This window comes from Gallus gallus, chromosome 2, assembly GCF_016699485.2.
Source record: "Gallus gallus isolate bGalGal1 chromosome 2, bGalGal1.mat.broiler.GRCg7b, whole genome shotgun sequence".
NCBI lineage: Eukaryota > Metazoa > Chordata > Aves > Galliformes > Phasianidae > Gallus > Gallus gallus.
Window position 1 is genome coordinate 1,765,970 of NC_052533.1, and position 20,898 is coordinate 1,786,867.

Below are 20,898 nucleotides of genomic sequence, written 5' to 3' on the forward strand. Positions count from 1 at the left end.
TTGGCACAAAGGGGTCCTCTGGGTCAGGATCCTGCAGAGTTGGTTGCACAGCATGTAGTTAGGCATGCATTCGTGTCACTTGGTCCTGTCAATGAGTGCACACCCTGAAGCTCTGCAACGATGACAACCTACAGCCTCAGTGTGTTCCAAGGGTCAATCCCAGTCCTTTTTCAACCCTTGTAGTATTTTCTTGTTCCATGCTTTATCTTGATTCCTTGCCTTGGTTTAATGGAAACATCGGTTGCTTTGCTGTTCTTTTGTTGCGTTGATTTTCCTGCACCTGATTTGTGCCGGTGGGTTAGAGAGATTTACAATCTCCTTATCTCTGCTGATCTACAAGGTGACTAATACCAAAGCGTCTCAGTGCCAGAGCAAATCCCCGTTGTTTTTATTTCTCTGTTTGAGCCCAGGAATCAGGATTTATTTTTAAAGCAAAAGATAGCTTTGTTCTGGTGACAACCTGGCTCTGGGACCTGAGATTGCTCAGCAAAGGTTTTTTGCATAGTTTGTTGTGATAACTTTTATTGGTCTGCCATTGGAAAAAAACTTTGAACGAGAACAATTGTCTGATTGAGAAGTTCAGTGCTATAAAGCTGTTGTGGCCCCGTGGCTTCTAATTGCCCCTGTAAAATTTCACCTTGCCCTCTCGTGATCTACTGATGTGGAAAAAGGAAACTGGGTAAATGTTATTTGCTGTGGTTCAGCAGAGCTGCCTCCAGCACTGGTCAAGCTTAACACCGATCCAAAGAGTGAAGTTTAGGAGGGAGGATGTGCAATGCTGTGCAAATCCACAGTGATCCCTCTTGGGTTCTGTTGGGTTGATTTACCATTTCAGGGCTGTGGTTGAGTTGATCTAGTCCAGAGAGCTACAAATTGCACAGTGTGTGTCCTGTAAATGGGATGTGGTTAACTCAGAGGCCTTGGTGGTCTCTCTGCGCCTTCAGAGCTCATGATTTGGCCAGACCTGTTCCATTGGTGTAACCTGTGCTTTTCTTCAGAGATTTGTTCTGCTTTTGCCATGGAGGAAGGGATTAAAAACACTCAGATCTGATCCTTTAGCACCCTAAATGTAAATGCTGGAGATGGATGATTCTAAAAGAAAAACAGGCTTGTTGGACAGCCACTTTGGCCATTACTCCATCTCTTTCATTTGACCATCAACTGCGAATCTGAGCACTGAGAAACATGCATTTAAACCAAAATATCCATAGTGCATATTTCTAAGAAGCTCTCATTTTGGGCATAACAAGAGAAAAGAGCAAAATAGGCAAAATTATAGTGTGTGGAATATTGAAGGCAGCTTCCTCCAACGTGTCAGCAGGGGGATTCACACCATAACCCTCACTCCTTCCTGAGTTGAGAGATCTGCAGCAAAGCTCAGGAGAACCAGGCAGGATTGGGATCGTGATGTGTCATGAAAAGGGCTGAATCCTACTCAGAGTTTTTAAAGAGAAGGGATGGTTGCCAAATATTCAGCATCAGAAAGCAGATGGGACCATGGACAGGGAAAGCTGCCTAGCTTGTTAATTTGGGTATGGATTTATACAGTGCTTCCTTTTTCCCTTTTTACAGTGTTCTAAAAATAATCTGGTTCAAGCTCCTTTGCTGTTGTAGTATCAACAGTGGTGTGACAGCCAGAGGGCTGAGCTGAATACCAGTGCCAAGTGAGCTGTGCTCTGTCCCAGGTGAAGTCTGGCCGATGTGGACTTATGATGGGGCTGCTCCTTTCTGTTCTTGTTCTCATCATTACTTAGCAGTGCAGCTTTTCTGGGTGCTCAACTCACCCAAGCATGGAGGTCGAGGTCATTGTTAGATGCACATCCACTTCTGCTGTTGGACAACTGGTCTGGCTCTGATCGCCCAACTGTCCAAGCATGGAGGTCGAGTTCATTGTTGGATGCAAAGCCAGTTTTGCAGCTGGACAACTGAGACATGATTTCAAGAAGCATTTGGACATGGCTCTCAGATGTAGGGTTTGGGCTTTAGGGGCACGGTGTGGAGTAAGGTTGGACTCAGTGATCCCTGTGGATCCCTTCTGACTTGGGATAGTTGATGGTTCCATGATTCTATGAGCACCTTATGGGTCTGGTCATGAAGGCACTGACTGTGAGACTTAGAAAGAAGAAGAGGATGAGAACTGGAAAAGAAAAAAAAAAAAAAAAAAAAGGATTGGAAACAGGCTGGGATGCTGAGCCAGGCAATGTTGCTCTGTGCTGTAGCTGCCTGAAAGCCCTTTGGGTGCTCAGCCCATGACTCAGCCATGTCCTTGCTGTGTCTCTGTGTGGGCTGTACTGTACCTTTTCGTCTTAAGTGATAGTTTGTGCAGTTCTCAGGAGATGAAAGACATAAATAGCATTTTCTTTTTACTAGATGGTCTCTGGCAGAAGCAACTGGAAAGACTGGGATCTCATGAAAATCAGTCTTTCCATATCCTATGGTGACTGAGTCTGTAGGACTGTGAAGTCACCAGTATTTGGACTACTTTGTAGACACAGATTCTTGTTGTAGATGAAGAAGTGGGACAGGAGGAATATCTCCTTATTCAGCATGAGTTGCCCCATTGTCAAACCTGAGAAGGACTCCAGACAGTATATAGATCAAGGAGATCCAAGACAAAAACAATTGTTTTTTAATTAGTTCTGAGTGCACTTGGTGGTTTGTCATATTCTGTTTGAGATCAGTGGCTCAGATTCAGGAGAGGAGTCTGTTGATCTGTGTGAAGGGAAAACTGTTACTCAAGTTTGATGAGAAGAACTTGGCTTGGTTTTGTGAACATGGTGGGTCACATCGTGCTCTCAGGCCAAGCCAGCACAGTGACAGTGTGATTTCTGTGCTGGGAATGGGATCTCTGCAGCATTGTGTTGGCTTATGGAAAGAGGGATGTTCCAGTGCCTGGAAAAGGGGGTGTGATTATTACAACCCTGTTGTCTTATCTCATCAAATTTATTCTGTGTTAGAAAGACAAGGGAAGTCCTTTGTAAGGACCAAAATCTAAGAAATGCAGACAGGAAAAACAAAACAAAACAAACAAAAAAACATTTATGGTCTAAATATCTAGGCAGCCTGAGTCAGAGATGCTGTGATGCCTCAGGGCAGGAGAAGGGGCTAGCAAGTGGGTTGAATGGACAGATAGATGGACAGAAGCTCCAGCTCCTTCCATGAGACTTGCCGAGCCTGCCTGTGCCCTGGCAGTGATTTCTGAGTTTCCCTTGCTGAGTGCTGAGCATTTGATGCTTCATTGCTCACAGATGTTCTCCAGAAGTCACGAGCTACGTTTGGGTGGGAACAAAGCCAACATGGGGATGTCTGGAAATGAGATCCCAGTAGGACTGTGATGGAATGAAGATCAAACCCCTCGTTTTTCTCTATGAGAGAGGAAGGGAAGTGATGACGGCTATCAGATTGGCCTCCATCCAGAGCTAACACAGCTAACGACATGTCAGGGAGGTCGGACACGAGCGGCCTTCTCATCACAGCTCCCTTTCAGAGCACCCTGCGGCTCACTTGGCCTCCTGCCTGCCCACCAGGGATCTCTCTGGGATGATTCATCTCTCCGGGCACCAGCTTTACCTTTCACATTGCAAGACCCATAATGCAGGGAGAGCTCATTCATGAGCATTCAGAAAGTGCCCTGGGGAAGGGATGGGATGCAGATGGGCTCCCAGAAGCCAGCTGGGTGCTCCTTAAATTCTTATTCAGCCCTTTACTTGTTGAGTGGGGTAATACTGGGCTTCTTCAGCACTGTTTTTTTAGAGTACCTAATGGCTTCTGGAGAGACAGGTGGAAATGCAAAGCTTCCTTCTGATAAGGATGGTGTTAGCAGGGCCAAGAGGTTGTCCTCAAACTTCAGCTTGACTGGAAGCATCTGCTGGTTATTAGCTTTGCTATAAATCACTTTAGAACTGCTTAGCCTCACGCACAAACCCTAATGAGGGAGCAGGTACAATAGTAAGAGCAATTATGTTTAATAATTGCCAATCTGCACAAGTAAATATAACCTGTGTGAGCACAACCTGACCCGGCAGGTAGGGTTAAGAGGTGGAAGCAGGTGCGACATTTCTTTAGTTAAGGTCCTTGCCTCCAGCATTCATCCCATGCTCGTTGGTTGGCTGTGTAAATGTGGTGCCCTGGAGTTGCTATAGCCCTGATACCGAGTTAGTGTTGGTGACATCTGCGATCAGCCCAGCACTTTGTAGGCTGGGTTATAAAGTGAGGGATGTGTTGTGCACCAGGGCATTTGTTGTGGATTGCTTGCAGCTGGAAAGCACACATTAGTGCTGCTTTATTAGCATCTCGACGTGCCAGGTTTTATCTACAGCCCCAGTTTATACATGTACATCGTACTTCCAGGACTTAAAGACTTTAGCTTCTGAGCTGTATGTGAGTGTTGGAGACCCTGGTGTGTTTTTCATAAATGAAGTCCCTTTTCCAGTCAACTGGAATGTTAAGAACCCTGAACTCCTCTGTGGGTCACCTTACTTAGGCTCCTCACCCCCAGGGCAGTCACTCACCATCCATTCAGTGTTTGAACTGCCGGGAGATGGAGATTTACACTTCTGGTTTAAATTCAGGTGTTAGAAATACATCGAGATTATTTTCTGATTCAGATCTGAACTGGGATTATTTTCAGATGTTTGGCCCACTGGTGAAATACAAAAGGCTCTGTGATGCTGCTTTGGTACTCTCTTCAGGACTTCAGAATTCGACATTGTTGATTTACACCAAAAGTCAAGAGAACTGAACACAAAGGCCCCACATCTTCTGGGGGCCAAATGTGTTTACTGAGCTAAATCCCAATGTGCTTGCTGAGCTGCTGTCCTCCCAGTCCCCCTTTTGCTTTTACAGCAGACTCAGGGATGCTTCTACTGAACTCCTGATGCTGAGTGTGTGCTCCCTATTGATGTAGTTTAATCTCCATCCCTGTGAAATTGCACCTTATCAAGAAGGAAGGGGAAAAAAAAAATAATCTATTTAAATCCTGTTCTTCTCCAGGAGAGCAAATAATCAATACCTCATGTCTGCTTTGTAAATCTGAAATCTATAGGGTTTCTTTTAAAAGGATGTTTATTTGTGGCTCCAACCTTGATTTTTTGCATTGAACAGATGTTTCAATTAATACCTGGTGACCTGCAGCATCACAGCACATGAGCAGCGAGTGTCTCCAGGGCCCTTATCAATGTCACTGTCTCTTGCAGCTAATCAGCCCCTGCGGGTGACCTCGGGGTGGAAATCACCTTGTAGAACAGGACACCTGCATTGTGGCACTGCTGCACAGGTGTGACCTGGAGCAACGGAGATCCCACTGGGTCAGGTTCACTTTGGGTCAGCGGAAATGCCTGAAAATACCCACGCTCTCCCTTTCCCAACAGCCAAACCCCCACAAATCCTGTGTTATCTGCCAGTCCATGCGCATGCTGTGTGCACAGAAGATAACAGTGCACCTTCTCAGGCCTCATTGGCTACAGCAGCAGTTTGCTCCAACCCCTGCAGCCTCCTCCATTTAGAGGTCTGAAGCCGCCAGCTGGATCCCTCCCTGGGTTATCCATGTGTTGTATCCCCACAGTCTTCTTTATTCACAGCTCAGAAGCAGCTTTTATCTCATATTCCCTAAGTGGCCAGGTGGCTGCAGTTCAAACTTTAAGAAACATATGCAAGGAGAAAAGGAAAAGAAATATACTTAATAAAATCCTTAATCACTCTGTGCAGTTGTGAAGCTGCTTCAAATCTGAGTCTGAGCATCCTTATGCTTGGAAGCAGCCAGAATCCAATCCTTGCTGGAGGTTCTCCCTCTTCCACCTTTATTTAGCTGCAGCCAAATTCAGCTCCTAATTTAAGTGAGTGCAGTGATTTCTTATGCAGTCTTTCCCATTACAGGCCCCATGCTATCTACCAGGGGAGGAGTTCATCCTGTTTGTGGCCTTGGGTATAACTCCTGGCTTTTCTTTAAGTCACCTTTTCAGCCCTCAGGATGTGTTTCTGTACTGAGGAAGGGAGTGAATAAAATCCTCCCTGGAAGCATTCGGCTCTGGCTGGGGGGAGAAGTACTCATCCACAGAGCTGCAGCAGGGCAACCCCATGGCTAAAGCCACTTAGTCCTCACCATCAGCAGCAGGGCTGTGCCTGGCGTTTCTAGTTTCCTGCAATGCCTGTACCCACCCATTTGGTTCTCTTCCATTTACACCTTTCCTTTTAACCATTATCAGGCTTTTTCCCACCACCACTTTTTGTTTTTTTCACTGTGTAATAAGTTTTCATTCTGTTCAGCGTGCTCAAAGGAAGATAAATGGGCCTCAAAACGAGGCCAATGGTGCGTGAAGAATTGCCAACATGCTCAAGTGTCAACTGCTCGTTGCTTGAATTTTTTGACGTTAAGCATGGCTGCAGAGCTGTGTGGGTCTCGGGTGTGCCGTGCTCTTAGTAAGAGCACATAGGTCAACGTTTACACGTTTCCTGTGACAATTCCTCACAAAGAATTCCCCCTCTTCCGTTTCTCTCTGCTTATTGGTGTTGTGCAGTTGCCTTTTTGCATATTTTCTCTCTTTGCCTTCCATAGATTTGCAGTTGGGGCATGAGCTCTGTTTTTGGGTGTGGGAATTCTTGCTAGCTCATCCATTTCTTTTGAAGCACTGTTTTCAGCAAAACTAATAATTAGAACCAGATAATAATTGGAGTTGAAACTGAATGATCTTTAAAGTCTCTTCCAACCCCAGCCATTCTGTGATCCCATGGGAATTAACCTGGTTCCCCCTTCCCCACTCTCTTTTCCCTCCCCTGGCAACTTAAACATGTTTCAGCAGACAAAGTGTTAAGGGTTTATCTTCAGGCTGTTTGTATGCAATGTGGATGAGGTAAGGTTTGTCAAGAGAAGCAAGAACTTACATTGGAACAACTGAAATAGATTATATTTAAAAAAGCTAGATGTACCTGCATACATAGCATTGCACCCTGAGTTCTGAAAGAGAAATGAAGCCTAGTGGCCATTGCTCTGGGTTTAGCCTGAGGACTAGCCTTAAAAAGAGCTGGACAATGACCAGTAATGTTCTCTTGCAGCCCAGAAAGCCAACTGCATTGTGGAGTACATCAAGAGAGGAGTGGCAGTGGGCAGGGTGATGGTGATAGAACAAGGAGGAATGGCTTTAAACTAAAAGAGAGGAGATTTAGGTTAGATGTTTGGTGGAAATTCTTTACTCAGTGGGCGGTGAAGCCCTGGCACTGCTGCCCAGAGCTGTAGGTGCCCCATCCCTGGAGGTTCTCAAGGTTATGGATGGGGCCCTGGGCAGCCTGAGCTGATGGGGGGCAACCAACCCATGGCGGGGGGTTGGAACTAGGTGACCTTTGAGGTCTCTTCCAACCTCAGCTATTCTGTGATTCTATGTTTGTCAGTGGGGTAATCTGGAAGAGAAGCATGCTGCCTGGGGATAGGGGCATTTTGCACAGCCATTGCTGCTGTCCTTTGCATTACAGAGCTTCAAAAGCCAAGCCCATGCATTGCCATTCATGGTTCTGCTGGACCTTAAAAAACATGGGCTCAATGAATATGTTGGCTTTTATGAGGTTTTGCCATCTTTCCATCTCACAGCCTACTGGTTTCTTGCAGTCACAGAGTGACGGGGCTGATGTTTGTACCAGCTCCTCCCTGTCTGTGTGGTTCATCTGTCCCGCAGGTGCCAATTACTCTTTTCTCTGTAATTAACTAACTTGACTAAGCTCAGAGCAGTTAATTCAGGCCTACGTATAGCCTGAAGTTTCCTGTGTTTGAGTTTTATTTCTCTGTCTTAGTACAGAATCATAGAATCACCGAGGTTGGAAAAGATCTCTAAAATCATCCAGTCCAATTGTCCACCTATCCCCAGTATTTCCCCACTAAACCATGTTCCTTAGTATAGAATCATAAAATCACCAAAGTTGGAAAATCTCTGTTAGCCTAAGAAAAAATATGGTGTTTCACATACTTCACGGCTATTGCAGTACTTAAAACTGTGGTGCAAGAGGTTAATTTAAGGATCTATTCATCACTGTACCTACCTTCTTGGTGTTGGATGTCTGTTACTGGGTGAAGGTGTGCTGGAAAGGAGTGATCTACTCTGTAATTAAACTGAGATTGTCTGAATAAGAGATTCATAATGCTGGCATGTGTATTTGTACCTTCCTCTTCATTCTTCTTTGTATCTTACAAATTTGGGGGCATAAAATAGGAAGAATTTTTTAGTCTCCTTGAGGTCTCTGCCAATACAGGTCTCCTATTGGATCCGTATGGTTATATAACTTACTGAAGTTCCTTTGACTGGGAAGCTCTTCCCAGAGCCAGGCAGTACTGGTGGTTTAACTGCTTCGACCAAGCTCTGATAGTTCTGTAGAAGGAAAGGAAATGAAAAATCAGAGCTTGCTGCCTTGGGTCTACTTGACCTGAGCCTCAGAAATGTCTTAAACATCTGGAAATATTTTTAAACCTAGCTATAAAGTTGAAGCTTTGGTTGTTTGTTCAGCTATTTTACTACTATTGCTCTTGTTACAGGCAAATAAAACCAGGATTTATTGAAGGGATACCTTCCAGAAACTCTGAATTCACTTGTGGAAGAATAGCAAAAAAAAGGGCTGATGGGCTGTGTTTTTTTGCTGGAGGAACAACACCTCATGTGTGTGACAGAACTGCATTTACTCCTTGGGAAAAGTGATGTGGAAGGGGAGGGATGCATCTCTTGTGTAGGCTGATCTGAGTATATCTGATCCCACTTGGGTCGCTGCTGTCTGGGAACATCCAGAGCTGCAGCATTCCTTGGGACAGCCCATGCTGGCATCACTACTACGCCCTCGTGAGGCCCTATCTGGAGTACTGTATTCAGGTCTGGGGCCCCCAGTGCAAGAAAGACAGGGAGCTGTTGGAGAAGGTCCAGAGGAGGGCCACAAAGATACTCAGAGGGCTGGAGCACCTTCCCTATGAAGACAGGCTGAGGGAGCTGGGCTTATTCAGCCTGGAGAAGAAAAGGCTGCGGGGTGACCTCATTGCAGCCTTCCAGTACCTAAAGGGAGCCTATAAACAGGAAGGGAGGCAACTCTTTGAAAGGGGAGATAACAGCAGGACAAGGGGAAATGGTTTTAAGTTGAAGGAGGGAAGATTGAGGTTGGATATCGGGGGGAAGTTGTTTACTATGAGAATGGTGAGGTGCTGGAACAGCTGCCCAGAAAGGCTGTGGATGCCCCATCCCTGGAGGTGTTGAAGGCCAGGTTGGATGGGGCCCTGGGCAGCCTGGGCTGGTATGAAATGGGGAGGTTGGTGGCCCTGCCTGTGGTGGGGAGGTTGGAGCTTGATGGTCCTTGAGGTCCCTTCCAACCCAAGCCGTTCTATGATTTGATGGTCACAAAGCAGCCTGGGTGCTCTTGTCTTTCTCACTCTGATTTTTTCCAGCCTGTTGGGTTGTGTTTTTTCCATCTATATATTGCTCTAATGTTTTTCTCCTGCTGTTCCTCTGTCCTGGAGATCTGACAGGATTTGTTACTCCGCAACTGAATTCACAATCCCAATAAAATGGCAGCTGTGCCTTTGATTTGGACTGGCTTTCTTCCCCACTATGTGACTACTGAAAAGTCATGTCTCTTCTCCAGGAGGGGTGTTACAGTTCTTGGCAAGTTGGTACCCCTCTACTTTATAATTATTTCTTCTCTGCCAGCTCACCACTTGAGCTTCCTGGGCTGTCAGCTCTAGAAACAAGTATTAATTACATATTGCAGCCCCGGGAAGGGAGCCTAACTGGTCAGAGTACAACACACCAAATAAATGCTTGCTCCCCTTGCAGAGTAGCCTGGGGAGAACAGCAGCAGCATCCATTGGGGTGACTCTGAGCAGAAGGAGATGAACTGATAAATTGGGCTGCTGCTGTTGATGAGCAATGATTCAGGCACAGGGTGAGGCTGAAAATTCCTTACTTCAGCTCCAGGCTCAGTCAATGGACTTTCTGCTAAGGGTGTGCCTGAAACCCAACCTGCAAATAAGAAAAATATGCTTTCTTTACATAGTATTTGCTTATTTCTTTATTTTTCCTGCCTAGACAAAGCACTTTGTATTTGGTTAGGCTAGCCTAGCAAACCATATTGATCATGGGGATGATGTTATTACACTCTACGTGTCAACTCATGATAATCTCCTGAAGTCTGAGGCTAGTGTTGGCACTGGAGTGTCTGTACACTTGGTGGGATTGAATTTGGCTGGGTAAAGGAAATTTTCTTGCCATGAGAGGAGCATGATGTGAGAGCAGCCTGCCAAGTGTGGCACTGAAAGCCAGGAAGCCAATTTCTTGTGTGGGAGGTGGGTCCGTTTCTGGAAAGGATGTGGGATCTATCCCGGGGTCTGCCTTGCAGCATTCCTATATGAAGTGTATGTTATTCGGCTGCTGCATAGGGAAAGTAATCATCGTAGTACCATTCATGATGCAGGACCAACCCTCCTGCTCAAGCAAAAGCTCTGCAAAGCAAAGCCAGGAGCAAGATATGGCTGCAGTAGGGACCTACTGCTGAGGAACGTATCAGTGCACGGATGGGAGGATGACTGGGCTTGGAGGTACATCTGGGTTTGGATTTGACATAGCTGAGAGCTGGAGATACAGGTGTGGTCTTGGAAAACTACTGGTTTGTTGAGAAATGTGCAGGATCTTTCTATAGTCCCTCCTAGTGTTGTAACTTTGCCAGTTCTCCAATGGGAAGCTCCCACTGATGAGGTGTCTCTCATTGGCTTCTGCTGCAGGACACATCCCCATTGCAAGAAACTCAAACTAGAAAGCTTTGCACTGCATGTGACTGGGGTCGTTACTCTCTGCCCCTGTCCCCATTTGTTTGGAGGAATCTCTCCACTATTGACTCAGACCTTCCTGTGCCAGCCGACAGTGTCATCATTCGGGCTGTCATGGGAGTCATTGCCATGAAGGGAAAAATGTTTTGTTAGGGAACAGAGGCAGGGAAGATTTATTTCATCAGAATAATGACCCCGGCCATGTGCTTAGTGTTCAGCCAGGGGGTGACAGTCCCACTACTGTCTCACAGTGCAGATGAGGTCTGTTACTCATCAATCTTTTGTTTTGTGGCAGAGGAATCATAGAATCATAGAACGGCCTGGGTTGAAAAGGGCCTCAAAGATCATCTAGTTTCAACCCCCCTGCTATGTGCAGGGTCGACAACCAGCAGTCCAGGCTGCCCAGAGTCACATCCAGCCTTGGCCTTGAATGCCTGCAGGGATGGGGCATCCACAGCCTCCTTGGGCAACCTGTTCCAGTGTGTCACCACCCTCTGAGTGAAAGACTTCCTCCTAATATCTACCCTCAGTCTCCCCTGTTCAGTTTAAGAATATTCCCCCTTGTCCTATCAATATCAATACATGTAAACAAAACTTTGCACAGAAGAAAGGAATTAGTATTTTTTATTGCTCTTATATGAGCCATAGGAATTCTTTCCCAGAGTCTTCATGCTGTACCAAAATAGCAAGTTTAGAAATGGTCCTTTTCTCCAGGAATGATATGATCTGCCGTCTCCATCTGCACATGCAGAGGGATGCGAGCTGCTCCTGAGGGGTGGGCAGTTGGGTGAGAGGGAGAAAAGCTTAAAATTCGTATTGTGCTCAGATACTGAGGTCTGTCATTGGGGAAACCACTGTATTTCTGCACAACTCAGCCAATCAGTGGCTGCAGCAGATTTGTGAGCGTGGGGTGTGTGATTGTGGAATGAGATTTAGTGAATCTTAAGGCCAAGATCTAAAGAAACTCGACGGATTGTTTCACATTAGACCTTGCTGGGCGTTTACCTTCTAAACATGTTTCTCTTAAAACAAACAGCAAAAAAAAAAAAAAAAAAAAAAAAAAAGCCTACAAAAAAATCAGAAAACTTTTTCTTCAGGCATGTTTTCAGAAATATGTATTTTTTGCTTGTAAAGTTTATGGGGCAAGGGGGATGTTTAACACTGGGCATTTAAATTTTTGGTTTGTTGAGGAGAAAGAAATGGAGTGCTTTTAACCTTTTTTTTCTCACCACAGAACGGCCAAATTTCATGATTTCTGAGGTATTTTTCTTGGTGGAAGAGCAAATAAAGACAAAACTTGCTTTTTATAGATTGTATTTTAAACTACCTTTTTCAGGCCAGAAAAGTGACCAGTCTGTGCTAAATCCAGTCACACTTTTACAGATTGTACTGCAATGGGAAGGAGGGAAATGTCACTACTATTTTGCAGGCTGGAGGTCTGACACATGCAGGGAAGGGATAATGACCTATGTTTTAGATCATAGGCCAGATGCTGTTAGTGGAAGAGTTCAGTATTGGAAGTAATTCGGTTGCAACTCTTAGTTGGAAGCTATTCTTCATTGTTCATCTGAGGATTTCTACCTCACTTCAACAGAAGTAGAATTAATTGAGTAAAAAAAAAAAATGTCCAAACTTTGAAATATTGGACTAAGTCTTGGTTCTGAAGGTGTTAAAGCACAGAACAAAGTTCAGACCCACAAGAATAGGCTTTTGGTGTCTCCTGTGGGGTATGTTAGTGGGTACCCATGTCATATTTTCCATGCAAAAAGATAGTGTTTAACTGGTGTGACTGGAACTGGCACATCTGAGGGACAAGATCAGGGGGAGTTACGGGAGCCAAGCTGTGTATTCTGCATTATATATATGGGGGATGTGTGGAGATCAATGTGTCTGTTCTCAGGTTTGTCTGGGAGAGGGTTATTTCAAGCTCTGGTGGCTGCCGTGGTCTGACTGGAACACACAAAAAAATGAAAGAACTTCCCCAGATGAGGTAGCACGCAACCTTCTGTCAGTCAGGAAAATGCTGCTGAGTTCCTCTGACAGTGCTTCGCCGATAGAAAGTCCCGTAGATCGATGTAAATAGAATGGGTTCAAGACCTTATTTTTAACATCCTGCCTCCACATTCTTTCCTAGCAGGAGCTTGCACTGAGAACAGAAAGATAATAGCATGCGGGCACTCAGTCATTTATTCGGTCAGCCCTAGGAGTTTAACTAATGGTTGTGCTTGGGAAAATCCTGCCCTGCAGTTACCATCCTCAGCCAGAACAAATCAGCTTAGCTTTGCTGATGTTAACGTTACTGTGCCGTGTTGTCTGAGTGTCTGACCAGAAGTTTAATGCTCATGAAAATTGTTATGAAAGTCTGAAATGTGGATGTCAAAGTGTAAGAAAAGCAACAGCGCTGCTCTGTTTTCCCCAGAGGCTGTGACACCTGAGATGTTCCTCTAGAGAATGCCCCAAGGGTGGGTGGATGGCATCACTTGTGTGACACTTCCTTGGCCATATGGTAACTCATGTATTTTGTTGTCGCCATGTGGAGAGGCCTCTGGCAAAACAGACTGACTCTGGCCATGAGCCTGGCTGACAGCCCTTGAGGGGGGAAAAAAAAAAAGGGTCTTTAACCAATGGAGTGGGATGCTGTTGCATATCTACTTGGAGTGGGTCAGATGTATTGCTTCAAGCTCTGGCCTGAAGGTGCTTTGAAGTAGGAAACCTTTCCGTTGCCTACAAAGTTGAATAGCAGTACAGCCAAGGAGTTGAAATGAAATGTTTAGAGATTCCATGCTTCCATAGATTGTTCCCAGGACTCAGCAAATCAAAACAAATGTGAACTCTGCTAGGTTCGGACAGAGACAGGGAGCTTTTCTGTATATGACTTCTTGTATAGACTCTATGTCCTATATGGCTTTTTCCTATCCTTAAATAGGGTGAGAAGAGCTCATTTGGTACGTATGGCTTAGCAGAGTAAGCTCACTGCACACCCTGGGTGGAGCTGGGGAATGGGATGGCAGAGGTTCACATGTTTCCTCTGTAATGTTCAATGTTCTCACTCTGATAAGCAAAGTGTGGTTTTAATTAAAAAGCCATTCCAGTTGAATTTAATTTGTTTGCTATTGAGGAGGTAAATTACTGTGGATATAAAGAGAAAAAAAAAATGACTGTCTTCTCACTGCAAAGAGTTTTAATTCACAGTGGCTTCAGAGTAGAAAGGGAGAATCACTTCCCTTGCCCTGCTGGCCATGCTTCCTTTGATGTGGCCCAAAATACTGTTGGCATTCTGGGCTGCAAGCATACACAGCTGGCTCATAAGCATATCATCAAGCAACAATCCCAAGCCCTTCTCCTCTGGGCTGCTCTCAATCCACTCATCACCCAGCCTGTATTTGTGCTTGGAGTTGCCTTGACCCAGATGCAGCACCTTGCTCTTGGCCTTGTTGATCTTCATGAGGTTCACCTGAGCCCACCTTTCAGACAGGTCCTTCTGGAAGGCATCGCTTCCCTCCAGCATTGTGACCACACCACTCTGTTTGGTATCACCCACAAACCTGCTGAGCACTCGATGTCCATGTCACAACAAAGATGTTAAGTAGTGCTGTTCCCAGTACCAACCCATGACGAACACCATTCTTTGCTAGTATTCACTTGGACATTGAGCTGTTCACCACAACTGTAGATGGGGTTTCGGGCCTCTTCTCTGCATAACTGGTGATAGAACTACAGGGAATGGCTTTAAGTTACGCTCAGGGAGATTCAGGTTGGACGTTAGGAAACACTTCTTATGCAAAAGAATTCTTAGGTGCTGGAACAGGTTACCCAGGGATGTGGTTGTGTTGGTCCCTGGAGGTGTTTAAGAAATGTTTAGATGTTGTGCTGGGACATGGTTTGGTGGGGAAATACTGGTGATAGGTGGAGGGTTGGACTGGATGATCTTGGAGATCTTTTCCTACCTTGGTGATTCTATGATTCTATGAAATGTGGCCATCCACCCAATTCCTTACTCACCAAGTGGTCCCTCCATCAGATTCGTATCTGTCAGATTTACAGGCAGGGATGACATGCAGGACAGTGTCAAATGCTTTGCACAGGTCCAGGTAGATGGTATCTGTTGCTCTTCCCTTATCCACCAATGCTAAAACCTCATTGTGCAAGGCCACCAAATTTGTCTGGCACAGTTTACCTTTAGCAAAGCTATGTTGGCTGCCCTCGGTCACCTCTTTGTTTTCCACGTTCTTTAGCGTAGTTTCCAGGACGATCTGTTCTGTGATCTTGCTGGGCACAAAACTGAGACTGACTGGACTGTAGTTCCCTGAATCTTTCTTTTTTCCCCTTTTAAAAATGGAAGTCATATTTACTCTTTTCCAGTCTGTGAGAACTTCACTGTACTGCCACAGCTGTGGTTTCATCCCATCAGATCCCGCAAACTTGTACACCTTTAGGTTCTTTAGATGGTCCTGAACGTGATCTTCTGCAGAGGACAGTTCTTCATGTTCCCAGTCCCTGCCTTTGTCTTCTGTGACTTGGGTGTCGTGGCTAGAGCACTTGCTAGTGAATTCTGAGGCAAAAAAGTCATCGAGACCTCAGCCTTCTCCATATCCTGGGTAACCACCTCTGCCGTTTCCCACTGGAGAGGGCCCACAATTTCTCTGGTATTCCTTTCATCACTGTCGTATCTATAGAAGTTTTTCTTGTTGCCCTTAACCATGCTTTATAGAAAATGACTGTATGCTTACGAGAGAACAAAGATGTTATTCTATTCCATTGCATCATTCAATCTTCCTTGGTTATGCTATTAAGCTGCTGCATGAGATGTTGCTGTCAAATAACTCTAATAATCAGCTGTCTGATAGCAAATTGTATTACTGAAGATATGAATGACATTTTTATCAAAAGCTGGTGTACCTTCATATCTACCAAGGGAAAAAGAGGAGTTGGATCAGAAATGCAGCAATGTATTAGCTAGAAGCACAATCCAGAAATCCCCCCAGGGCTCTCTCTGATTTATATATTTTTTTTCCAGGATTCTTATTTCTTTTATTCATCTGTGACGCCAATATTTTCAGTTCATATAACCACAGTTACAGTCTGGAGGGTCGCTGTAAATAAATGGGGCAGGATTGCTTAGTTTCATTTTCCTAAACTCCTTGCAAGCTTCGGTTTTGGATGTTCAGCTGGCTGGGTCTGCTGGGAGCATGAGCAATGGATGGCTCCTTGCCCAGGTTGTGAATCTGTGGAAGAAGAGAGCTCCCTCTTCATATGCAGTCTTAATGAGTCTGTAAAGCACATTAGTTACAAGTGACTGTAAATATGGCTCTGATACTGGAATAGAAGGCTTTATGTTAAAACACATGCCCGGCAATAAGGTACTAACAGTTGATTTTAGTTTTTGTTGTATTTTCACATCTTTCCTTGCCCCATCCCACTGCTGTGCCTTCAGTGTGAATCCCTTGATTCTCAGCCTGGCAAAGTAGGAATCAAATGGAGACATAAAGCTGCATTTCCATGCTTGTAAAAGCCAATTCTTCTTAGAAATGCTCATAATTTGGTAAACCTGTGAGGGGTGTACAAGGCACAGCCATAACAACACAGTGTCAGTTTTGCTGTGATTTAGAAGCATTCTTGCCGTGTCAAATTGCCATAAATTCTCATCTACGAAGAGCAGTCCTTGGTAACGTCTGCAGGACTGAGGTTTTCTGGGCAGGAAACAGTCCCCTATGGCAGGAAAAACCCAGTTAAGAGAAGTTAATGGTAACAATTGGGTGATGGTCAATACAATTTCTCGTTGTATGCAGGCAGGGCTACTGAGCAGAATATCCTTCTTTGTAAATAGCTGGTAAGTGAGTTGGCTGGGAAGGGATTCTAAAGGTCTTCTGTCCTTCTCAGTCGTGGCACCTGCAGCCAGCAACTTTTGCTAGGTTGTCTGGAAGTGCTTCCCTCAGTGGATCAGCTTCTGCCATGGCTGCAATGACCTTGTGCTATCAAGATGTGTTTTTGGCTCTGACAACAGCTAAGCCCTAGGGAAAATGTTACATTCTTCACAGGAAGCAAAAGGCAATTGAGTTGTGAAATCCCAGCACTGCTGTTGTGTTCTGGGTCTGTGTTCTCAGATTAGCAGCCAGTTGAGTCTGATAAGCAATGTACAATTGCAGCCTTCCTCTACATGGACTGGGAATCTGTGATAGCAAGTGGGTTGAAACACTGTCCCACAGCATATCTGCAGTCCCAGTAATTGCACAATCAATTTGTTTTCATTAGGTGAAGTACATCCAAGTACTTTGTAATTAGCAGATGCAGTCAGAGTTCATTGTGTCCTCAGCCGTGTACTCCTGGGGTGCAGGGTTCTGCAAACCCAGAACTGGTGACATAGATGTCACTAACTGGAAGACAAACAGATAGTAAAGAAAAGTAAAAACAGCACCTCTTCTTTCCCTTTGGGATGGATTTATTTCTTCTGTAAGCAGAAAAGAGGAAAAGGCTGTTTGAGAAGCAGTGTCAGCAAGACACCCAGCATTCTTCATCCTTTATTAAGACCTGGATGCACATCTTTAAAAATGTCCTTAAGGTGCAATTGTTTTGCAAATTAAAATGTCCAGTTGTGTCATAATGCTCACTGGAGCTTTGGGTCTTGACATAACTGCTCCTGATAGGGTCTTTAGCCAGTTGAGGTAGCCTGGGACTCCCAGGTACCTGTGTACAGGGCATAAGTTTCTTACATATGCCCTTCTTACTAGCTATCCCACATGCCTTTGCAGCTGTGCTGTACTGGGCATCAAGCTTCAGGCAAATGAATTCTGTCTCTATGTACAGAGACCAGCTCAGCATTGCCAGTTTGCACTGTGAAATACCGATAGCTGTTAGTCACTTTTGGCAAAGACAAGAAATAAAAAAGCAGAAACAGCAGAAAAAAATCGTGAGATGATTCTGATAAACTAATGAGAGCTGAATTGACTTGTCATTGACTTGTTTCCTGGATTGCAAACCGTCAATACCTTTCCTCTAGGTGTTATGCTCAGGGACATGGTTTAGTGGGGAGATATTGGTGGTAGGTGGACAGTTGGACTGGATAATCTTGGATGTCTTTTCCAACCTTAGTGATTCTGTGATTTTCAGCGTTCTCATGATGATTAGAAAGCTGCTGCTTATGAGTAGCCTGGGATGTGCTGTAGGATGAAGGACAAATATTGCAAGACTCCAAGTGAAATGCTGGGGCTTGGCAGCACCCATTAGTTTGGGATGGATATTAGGGAGAATTTCAGTGATTGGGCATTGGCACAGGCTGCCTAGGGAGGTGGTGAAGTCACCGTCCCTGGAGGTGTTCAAGACCCATGGAGATGTGGCACTGAGTGATGTGGTCAGTGGGCATGGTGGGAACAAGTTGAGGTTGGACTATGTGATCTTAGAGGTATTTCCAACCTTAATGACTCTATGACTACAGCAGCATCAGCATGGCTTTGCTTTGTCTCTTCTTGTTTCGTGTTCTGCATATTTAAACCACAGTCTCTTTTCTAACAATTAGACAAAAAAGTGTGGCAGTAAAGCTGAGGACTTCTGTGCAATGTTTCCTCTTCTTGAAGTTCAGAACCTCATTGAGACAGAAGCTGCTTTATTTGAATACATTTGTTCCCTACCATTCAGCAGCAAGAGGACTCCCGTGATTAGAGGCCAGCAGCTATTTGGGGAAATCTAACTGGAATATAATGTTTCAGTGCACAGGCGAAGATCAGATGTCAGGCGTCCAAGAAGTCTGTGTAATTGCAACTGTATTAAGATTAGAGTAATTCCTGATGGAGAAGATAGATTATTTTGTTTGGCTAGTTATTAAAAGCAGCCAGTTTTCATAATTTACCGTGAGTAAATTGAGTTCAATCACCTGTTTCCAATAAAAGCATAACTCGCACTTTGCACTCAGGAGCTGAGATGGACAAATCATTGCCCCTTGCCCTAGCTATTAATCTAGACACCCTGGAGAGAGTCCTCGATTTACATGTTTCCACTTTGCATTTCATTGTCTTTCTCTGCTAAGTTGAATCCCCTTGTGGCAAAGTGCAAGTCTGAAGGTTACCTTAACACAGAGTCCCTGAGATAACTTTGTAATGAGGGCATCCATGTGTTGCTCCAGAAGGGATTTAAGCTCCTCTAATTGTTTTGATGGCCCCTTTCCACGCCCTTGCCTTGGTCTTCATTTTCCTTTCACAGTGCCTGAAGTTGGCGTCACAGTACAGACCTTCCAACACTGTGGAAAAGGAGTTCATGCTATTCTTCCTTGCTCTTCACTTTATGCAGTGAGCAGTTGTTAGCCTCTTCCTGGCTGCACATATCGTGAGATCACACTGAATTATTTATGCTTTGTAATTCCCAAATCCTCTGCCACATTACTACTTTAGAATTCAGACTGCCATACAGGATGTCTGTGCTGAATTTGCTTTTTCTTGAGCTCAGCTTTTGCATTTGGCTGTGTTCAAACAGACCTTTGGCTGTATTCAAGAGTCCAAAGTGCTCTTACATGCAAGTTATCCAGGCCTGCTGATTTAAAATGTTTATGCCATGTAGATGTTGTTTAATATCCACCTTTGTTACTAATGGACTGGAAAAAGCTTCTCCATCATAATCAGATACATGCACATTGCCCTGCTGCTTTCCAAATACAGATCAGAATCGCACATTGAACTTTCCACTACTGGACTGTGCCATCTGTAAGATGTTGTTTGTTGTAATGCATTTAGTGGAAGGGGGAAGCCTGAAAATTATAACTTCTCATTAAATTCTTATTGCTAGCAGCAATAGATTTCTCCTGATGTCTCAAAGTCATTCTAAGCTTCATAACACATCATCTATATTTATTCATCCTTATTGAGCTGTTTGTAAATTACTTATTTTTTCTCTTCTGATTGTCCTTTTAATCTCAGTTCAACTAGGAGTAAAGCTTTTACTCAAAGTTAGTAATTTGGACTGAGTAATTATGCTTGGCTTGGCTCCTTACCTTCTGGCTGCCCAGTCCATCTCTTCAGAAGAACTGTGACCTGCCTTGCAGCACAGTGGGCCAATGGGGCAGGCAGCAGGCACGTGGTGAAGGAGATACCCCGTGGTCAGACTGGGGCCTGGCCAACAGGAGGAGAAGGCTATGTGGCAGCTGGGGGACATAGGTCACAAAAGGAGTGATGGCAGTGATTACAGAAGCATAGACTAGGAGAAGATGGGGATGTTTTGATGGGATACCACAACATGCTCGAGTTGTTTTCTTGTGAAAACAGATCTACAGTTGGAGGTGAGAAAAAGATAACAGCATCTTAATAGGATCCTTCTGAAAGTTTGACACAGATCTCCAGAGAAGGTCCAAAGAACTATCAGGGGAGAGCATATAAATGCAATGATCCATTTGCCACAACAACTGTTCACTCAAAACTCAGCTTTGGATAAATAACACTGGGGATCTGCTAAGTGTTTGGGGGGTTTGATATATGTTTATAAATATCTACAGGGAGGTGGGAGGTAAATGGATGAGGCCAGGCTCTTCTTGGTGGTGTGTAGCAATAGGACAAGGAGTAATGGCCTAGAACTTGTGCATAGGATGTTCTAATATGTAGAAGAATTCTTTACAGTAAGGGTGACGGAGCACTGGAACAGGTTGCCCAGAGAGGTGGTGGTATCTCCTTCTGCGGAGATATTCAAGACCCATTTGGACACCGACCTGTGTGACCTATTGTAGGGTACTGCTTTAGCAGGAGGTTGGACTCAATGATCTCTAGAGGTCCCATCCAAGCCCTGCAATTCTGTGATTGTAATCTGCACAATGAGATTTCCCAGAGTTCATAGAGAGGATCTGAGAGAGGGAAACTTTATTCATTCCCCGAGGAGATAGTTCTGACATTGTTTTGAACAATTTAAGTGCTGTTTCATTAACAATTTTATGGCTAGTGCAATTAATAATACTAGAGAAGAAAAAGAAGCATGCTGTATTTTAAAATCAGCTTTCAGTAGGTTAAAAAAAAAATACATACAAACAGGGATCTCCTGCTATGTGTCATTGTTTCTGGAGATACATCTGTGTTTATAGAGCATATTCCTGTTCCTATGACTTGGATGGCAAGCTTAAAAACTTGGCTCGGTTTTGTGAGTTA

General features: G+C 44.6%; 1 protein-coding gene across 3 annotated transcripts in view; it reads left to right on the top strand.

Moving 5' to 3' along the window:
- VIPR1 (vasoactive intestinal peptide receptor 1) overlaps window positions 1-20,898 on the top strand; it is a 110,492-nt gene that overhangs the window by 1,714 nt on the left and 87,880 nt on the right. The window contains exon 1 of one of the 3 annotated variants that reach the window (XM_015281047.4): window positions 19,927-20,045. The exons of the other annotated variants lie outside the window; for them this stretch is intronic. The gene's annotated coding sequence lies outside the window, so the exon portion shown is untranslated. Of the gene's footprint in view, window positions 1-19,926; window positions 20,046-20,898 lie in introns of those variants that run through there. 3 annotated transcript variants of the gene reach the window in all.